The following is a 6892-nucleotide window of genomic DNA, read 5'->3' as shown; positions in this document are numbered from 1 at the left end:
GGGCTCCCAGATTGTAGACAGACACTTTACCGTCTGAGCCACCGTATCATTTTACCTTTTCATACTCTTCATGGGGTTCTCAAGGCAAGAATACTGAAGTGGCTTGCCATTCCCTTCTCCAGTGGACCACGTTCTGTCAGACCTCTCCACCATGACCCGCCCATCTTGGGTTGCCCCACAGGCATGGCTTGGTTTCATTGAGTTAGACAAGGCTGTGGTCCTAGTGTGATTAGACTGACTAGTTTTCTTTGAATACGGTTTCAGTGTGTCTTGCCTCTGATGCCCTCTTGCAACACCTACCATCTTATTTGGGTTTCTCTTACCTTGGGCATGGGGTATCTCTTTATGGCTGCTCCAGCAAAACACAGCCACTGCTCCTTATCTTGGACAAGGGATATCTCCTTACCGCCACCGTTCATGACCTTCAATGTGGGATAGCTCCTCTAGGCCCTCCTGCACCTGTGCAGCCACCGCTCCTCTGGATGCTCCTCCTGGCCGCCTGCCCTGGGCTCGGGCATGGGTGGCTCCTCCCAGCTGCCACCCTTACCCTTAAATGTTATTGTGTTGAATAGCATCTGTTTACCCCATCCACCTTTTTACACTCTGTTTTCTGACCTAAGAGACTGTCCTAGATAGCCTATATCAATGGGTTCCATTTCTGTATAGCTTGCAGGACAGAAAATTTGGAACTGTGGCAAAAGATAAGACAATAATATGAAGAGGAAAGTGAAAAAGTTGGCTTAAAGCTAAACATTCAGAAAACAAAGATCATGGCATCCGGTCCCATCACTTCATGGGAAATAGATGGAAAAACAGTGGACATAGTGTCAGACTTTATTTTGGGGGCTCCAAAATCACTGCAGATGGTGATTACAGCCATGAAATTAAAAGACGCTTACTCCTTGGAAGAAAAGTTATGACCAACCTAGATAGTATATTTAAAAGCAGAGACATTACTTTGCCGACTAAGGTCCTTCTAGTCAAGGTTATGGTTTTTCCAGTAGTCATGTATGGATGTGAGAGTTGGACAGTGAAGAAGGCTGAGCGCTGAAGAATTGATGCTTTTGAACTGTGGTGTTGGGGAAGACTCTTGAGAGTCCCTTGAACTGCAAGGAGATCCAACCACTCCATTCTGAAGGAGATCAGCCCTGGGATTTGTTTGGAAGGAATGATGCTAAAGCTGAAACTCCAGTACTTTGCCCACCTCATGCGAAGAATTGACTCATTGGAAAAGACTCTGATTCTGGGAGGGATTGGAGGCAGAAGGAAAAGGGGACGACCGAAGATGAGATGGCTGGATGGCATTACTGACTCGATGGACATGAGTCTGAGTGAACTCTGGGAGTTGGTGATGCACAGGGAGGCCTGGCGTGCTGCGATTCATGGGGTCTCAAACAGTCGGACACAACTGAGCGACTGAACTGAACTGAACTGAATGTTGGAAAACTTGTTGCTGTGAAGTCTTTCCTGAAGAGGTTGTTTAAACTGGCTGTTTTTCTCAACAAAAGTTGTATTTCCTCTCATCAGTTATTTAAATATGATCATGTGCTTACAAGTTCTTTTAACTATTCCTCCTTTTTGTCTCCTTTGAAAAATAGGTGGCACCTACCCTCAGGTTACTACGTTACCCTTCATGGTTTTCCAATATCCTTCTGCTTCTGTTGTAAATAATATTTTAAATAAAAGAATTGCAGTGGGTGGTAGCTACAGCCATGAAATTAAAGATGCTTCCTCCTTGGAAGAAAAGCTATGACAAACCTAGGCAATGTATTAAAAAGCAGAGGCATCACTTTGCTGACAAATGTCTATATAGTCAAAGCTATGGTTTTCCAGAAGTCATGTATGAATGTGTATGAATGAAGGAAGGGTGAGTGCTGAAGAATTGATGCTTTCCAATCGTGGTATTAGAGAAGATTCTTGAGAGTCCCTTGGACAGCAAGGAGATCAAACCAGTCAATCCTTAAAGAAATCAACTCTGAAAATTCATGGGCAAGACTGCTGCTGAAGCTGATGCTCCAATACTTTGTCCACCTGAAAAGAACAGTTGACTCTGGAAAATACCCTGATGCTGGGAAAGATTGAGGGCAAGAGGAGAAAGGGGAAACAGAGGATGAGATGGTTGGATGGCATCACTGACTTAATGGACATAAACTCAAGCAAACACAAGGAGATAGTGAAGGATAGGGAATCCTGGCATGCTGCAGTTCACAGGGTCACAAAGAGTCTGAGACGACTTAGCAACTTAACAACAACAACATATAGTAATTCAGTGTTTCTTAACGTTTCTTCATTATCTCTCTCCTACAGAATTTTTTTTAGACATTGCTTTTTCTAATTGTGCCACCCCCACATCCTGCCCTTCTCCTTCCATCAAATACTATTTTGATATTCCAGATTTTTTTTTACACTCGAAACTCAACATCTCCCACTTAGGGATACCCCTGTTGAGAATGAATGGAAAAGTGATAAAATAATAAGTAGCCTAATGGGGTTTAAGAGTTTCATATTCATTTCATCAAGGACCTTAATTTTGGGGAGGGAACAGGATATAGTAGGCTTATAGGATATGTGATCTATGCCTTAAACCTCAGCTCATGTATACCCAGAATGCATAGATATGGGAACAAAGAGATGACAGTGAAGGTGGCCTCTCTCAATATTACATATAGTAACATTTTGAGAATTTTTTTTTCAACGCACATTTAATTTAATATCTAGAGTGCAATACAAAAGGCCCAAATTCAATGAAGGAACACATTCCTCCATTAATACCAACGACAATGCTCTTTCAACATGTGCCTGTTGAATGGAATGGGGATTTAATAAATTTCACTACTGAAAAAAATAACACAGTGAGTCTCATCACAGCCAATATCCTTATACAATCTAGTCATGAAATGAATATTTATAACATTTTAAACAGTTTAAAACCTGAAGTTTGACACCACACCTTCGTGTTTGTACAGTCCTCCGTAAGATTATCTACAGTATTAGCAACCATTCAAAGAACAAATCATTGAGTAAAACCACACTGATTTAAGGCTCAATCAAGTAATATAGAGCCCCAAACGAAATGGTTAAATAGATGAACTACTTGTACTGACATCTATTATTTGATTCACTCATGACTATTAAGTTGGTTCTTAGCAAATAAACCCTTTAAAGGCAAAATTCACCTCATTTGAGTGTGACTCAGAAGTTCAACAACAATCACGAAGTCCACAGTCTTATTGGCAAAACTGGTATACAGTGTCTCTAAGTCACTACGCTCAAGGTTAAAAGCGATGCATATTTCATCTTTACATTTACATTTACTGGAATTTTACATGTTCAATTCATGGTTTTAAATCTCCAGGTTTTCATTCCTCCAAACTGTCTGAAGACACAGTGTGCCACAGACTTAAGACTTCTGTTTCTCCCTCTATTCTTTTCAAACAGAAACATTTCTCAAGTGTCTACATGTTCTAGAAGGGGAATTTTTCGGAGGTGGCCACTTCTTCGGAATAGTCCGACGGCATCAGGCCTCTGAAGCAAGGGGAGGGGGAGGAGAAAAAAGCTGAAACACAAGGTTCATCTGGTAAGTTTTACATTAACCTTTACAAGCTGGATAATATAAGAATGTGGCTTTTTGGCTCAAAAAGTCTGAGTCTTGGTGTTGAAACGAGTACGTGGCTGTCCCACCACAGCTTTCTCGCAGTGGGACTGTCAGGGAAGTCTTGACTGGGGAGTTTGATTTGTTTACCTATCAGGCGTAAACTTCCAGGCACTCAGTTCATTTTGGGCTTGTTCCAGTTTGTCTTTAGTCTGTTCCAGTTCACTTTTCATTTTTAGGAGTGACAAGTTGATTGCTGGCTCCACCGTTGATCTCAGTTGTGCAACGCTAGGCTGCTGGACTTGCTTGAGGTACTGGATCTGAGTCGTACACTCTTGCATTTCTTGCTCCTTGGTTGCTCTTAGCTTTACAAGAATGTTTTCCCTGCGTGCAGATTCTTGCTGCTGCTGCTTTAGTTTTTCTTCAGATTGCCTTAAGCCAGTTACGTCATTACAGTTGAGATCTGTGTACTTGCCCTCCAAAGCTTGCACATATGCTTCATACTGTTTCCCCCTTAGAATTAATTCATCTCATACCATAACTCTGAAGTCTGTTTCACTCAGTCGAACCTTTTTGGGAAGAGGTTCTTCGTTGGTCATCTTGAATCCTCTCCAGACGGAGGTCGCGCAGGCGCCCCGCCGCCCAGGCCGCCCTACCGCGCCGCCGCTGGCCCTCGCGCTCCTCCTCCGCGCCGCAAACCAGGCACTCCCCTTTATTTGCGGGTCTCGCTGCCACAAAATGGCGCTCTGAGAAATTTTTATCTTTGGCAATGCAACATTGAACTTGGTGGATGTGGAGGCGCTAGTGCCCAAAGAAGGAATGTTAGTTCAAAAAAATACAATCATGATTCCAACAAATTGGAGGTTAAATTTACTCCTGGCCAATGGGGGATTCTCATGTCTCTAAATCAATAAGAAGAGAACTAACTGGGGTCATTGATCCCTTTAGTTGGCATGTACTGGACAAAAAGACTATTATTGGAATCCAGGGGTTCACTAGGTGTCTCCTTATATTTCTATGTACTTGTTAATAGCCCTGATCAGTGACATACTTTAGCAACACAAGGTGTCACATTCTATATGAAAGATGATTTGGATTACCATGCTAAGGAACTTTGTCCAGAAAGTTACTGGCAGAGGGTAAGGAGAATATGGAATATATCATGAATTTGTTCAGTTCAATTCAGTTCAGTTGCTTAGTCGTCTCTGACTCTTTGAGACCCCATGGATTGCAGCATGCCAGGCCTCCCTGTCCATCACCAAATTCTGGGGCTTACTCAAACTCATGTCCATTGAGTTGGTGATGCCATCCAACAATCTCATTCTCTGTTGTCCCTTTCTCCTCCCACCTTCAGTCTTTCCAGCATCAGGGTCTTCTCAAATGAGTCAGCTCTTTGCATCAGGTGGCCAAAGTATTGGAGTTTCAGCTTCATCATCAGTCCTTTCAATGAATATTCAGGACTCTTTTCCATTAGGATGGACTGGTTGAATCTCCTTGCTGTCCAAGGAACTCTCAAGAGTCTTCTCCAACACCGCAGTTCAAAAGCATCAATTCTTCAGCACTCAGCTTTCTTTATAGTCCAACTCTCACATCCATACATGACTACTAGAAAAACCATAGCTTTGATTAGATGGACCATTGTTGGCAAAGTAATGTCTCTGCTTTTTAATATGCTGTAGCCCTAATCAGTGAAATACTATGGCAATACAAGGTGTCAGATTCTATAGGAAAGATGATTTGGGTTAACATTCTAGGGAACTTTGTCCAGAAAGTTATTGGCAGAGGGTAAGGAGAATGTGGAATATACTGTGAATTAAGGCAGTTATAATCAACCTAGATCTTTTAACCAGGTAAAGAAGTGGTGACTTAGCCATATTTAATAATATTTAACTCTTTCTTTCTCTCTCTTTTTCTCCTACTTTCTTATATGAAAACTGGTTGCAGTTAATATTTTAGACGTCAGATAGGCGTTTGACTGACTGAACATGCTATGGGTCTCTATGTGTCTCCTGTTTTTGCAACGCATTCAAGCCAAAGACTATAGTGTATACTGAGAAACAAAAGAATGAATGGTGCCATACATCTTGTTTGTCTAATTAGAGTCACTCTTCACTCTACTCTCCTTCCTGGAAAGTACATCTGTATTGACCATCTCAGAAGGCTCTTTCGTCCTCTTCCAGTTGAGTTTTGCCAATATAGAATCCCAGGCAGATGATCAGAGGGAAGGAAAACAGACACACTGGATATTTAGTGTACCAGTCCCTCCCCTATGGAATTCTTCAAAGGTTTTCACACTGCTAACTCTTAAAACAATCTCTTTAATAAATCCTCCTCAATTTATCCTAAATGAATATATCATCTTTATCCTGCTGAGACCTTGACTTATACATTAATTCTGATATACTGATATTTCTGTTTATATGAGCCTAATTGCAAGATAATATACTTATATTAGTCATATTACCTATAACATGGTATTTAAAGCTAAACTGGAGGAGGCAAAGAAAGTAATCTTAATCTTGAAAGCTATACAATTAATTGCTAGTGTGTAAAAAACAGAACACAATCTGACATGATAAGTTGAATAATAACAGGATAAGACATCATTCTATTGAAAACCAAGTTTGTTTTCAGAAGACTGCATGGTAATTTACACACTATTCAACTGATGGACAATTATCTTAATTGAACTATTCTCTATATTTGCATTTTTTCCACTCATATGCAGGTACAAATCATTGTACACTTAATGTGTCTTAATGTACTTGACTTAGTATGTGATTATTTTTAAAAACTAACAATTCTATTTATAAATTTTATAACCCCAAATATAAAACTAGAGACCAATTCAAATATTTTAAAAATGTAATTAAGATGATTTTCTTAGGAAAAAGAAAGTGAATAGAAATTCTGGTGTGTTACATCAGAAGGGATCACATTATCACCTCCAGCTACTGAAAACAATAGCTCGCCAGATGCACGCTTGTGAAGATACATCCAACCCTTTGAAGAGATTGTTCTGGTAATTCTGTTTTCGAGAGCGAATGTTAGGAAACTATTTCACATGTTAAATATTTTAGACAATCTACTTGCTCCCCTCCCAGTAAAAGTCCTTTTTGTTGTAACAGTTACAGCTCATACTTGAATATGCTTATCGATATATGTTGAAATACCTAAATAAACTAATGTACATTTTTTAAAAACAAATGTGAAATATCTAATTCTCACTGAAGCTGAAAATCCCAGTTGAAATAATTTAAATACCACCCAGTCCTATTTCACACCTTTTGGCACCAGAAG

The 6892-nt window shown here is 40.2% G+C and overlaps 1 pseudogene; it reads right to left on the bottom strand.

The window, feature by feature from the left end:
- Positions 1-3457: 3457 nt before the first annotated feature.
- Positions 3458-4222, bottom strand: LOC138438164 (pre-mRNA-splicing regulator WTAP-like; annotated as a pseudogene).
- Positions 4223-6892: the final 2670 nt, after the last annotated feature.

This window comes from Ovis canadensis, chromosome 3 (genome assembly GCF_042477335.2).
Source record: "Ovis canadensis isolate MfBH-ARS-UI-01 breed Bighorn chromosome 3, ARS-UI_OviCan_v2, whole genome shotgun sequence".
NCBI classification, from domain to species: domain Eukaryota; kingdom Metazoa; phylum Chordata; class Mammalia; order Artiodactyla; family Bovidae; genus Ovis; species Ovis canadensis.
The sequence above is the reverse complement of the archived record's forward strand: the minus strand, read 5'-3'. Positions and strand labels throughout refer to the sequence as shown.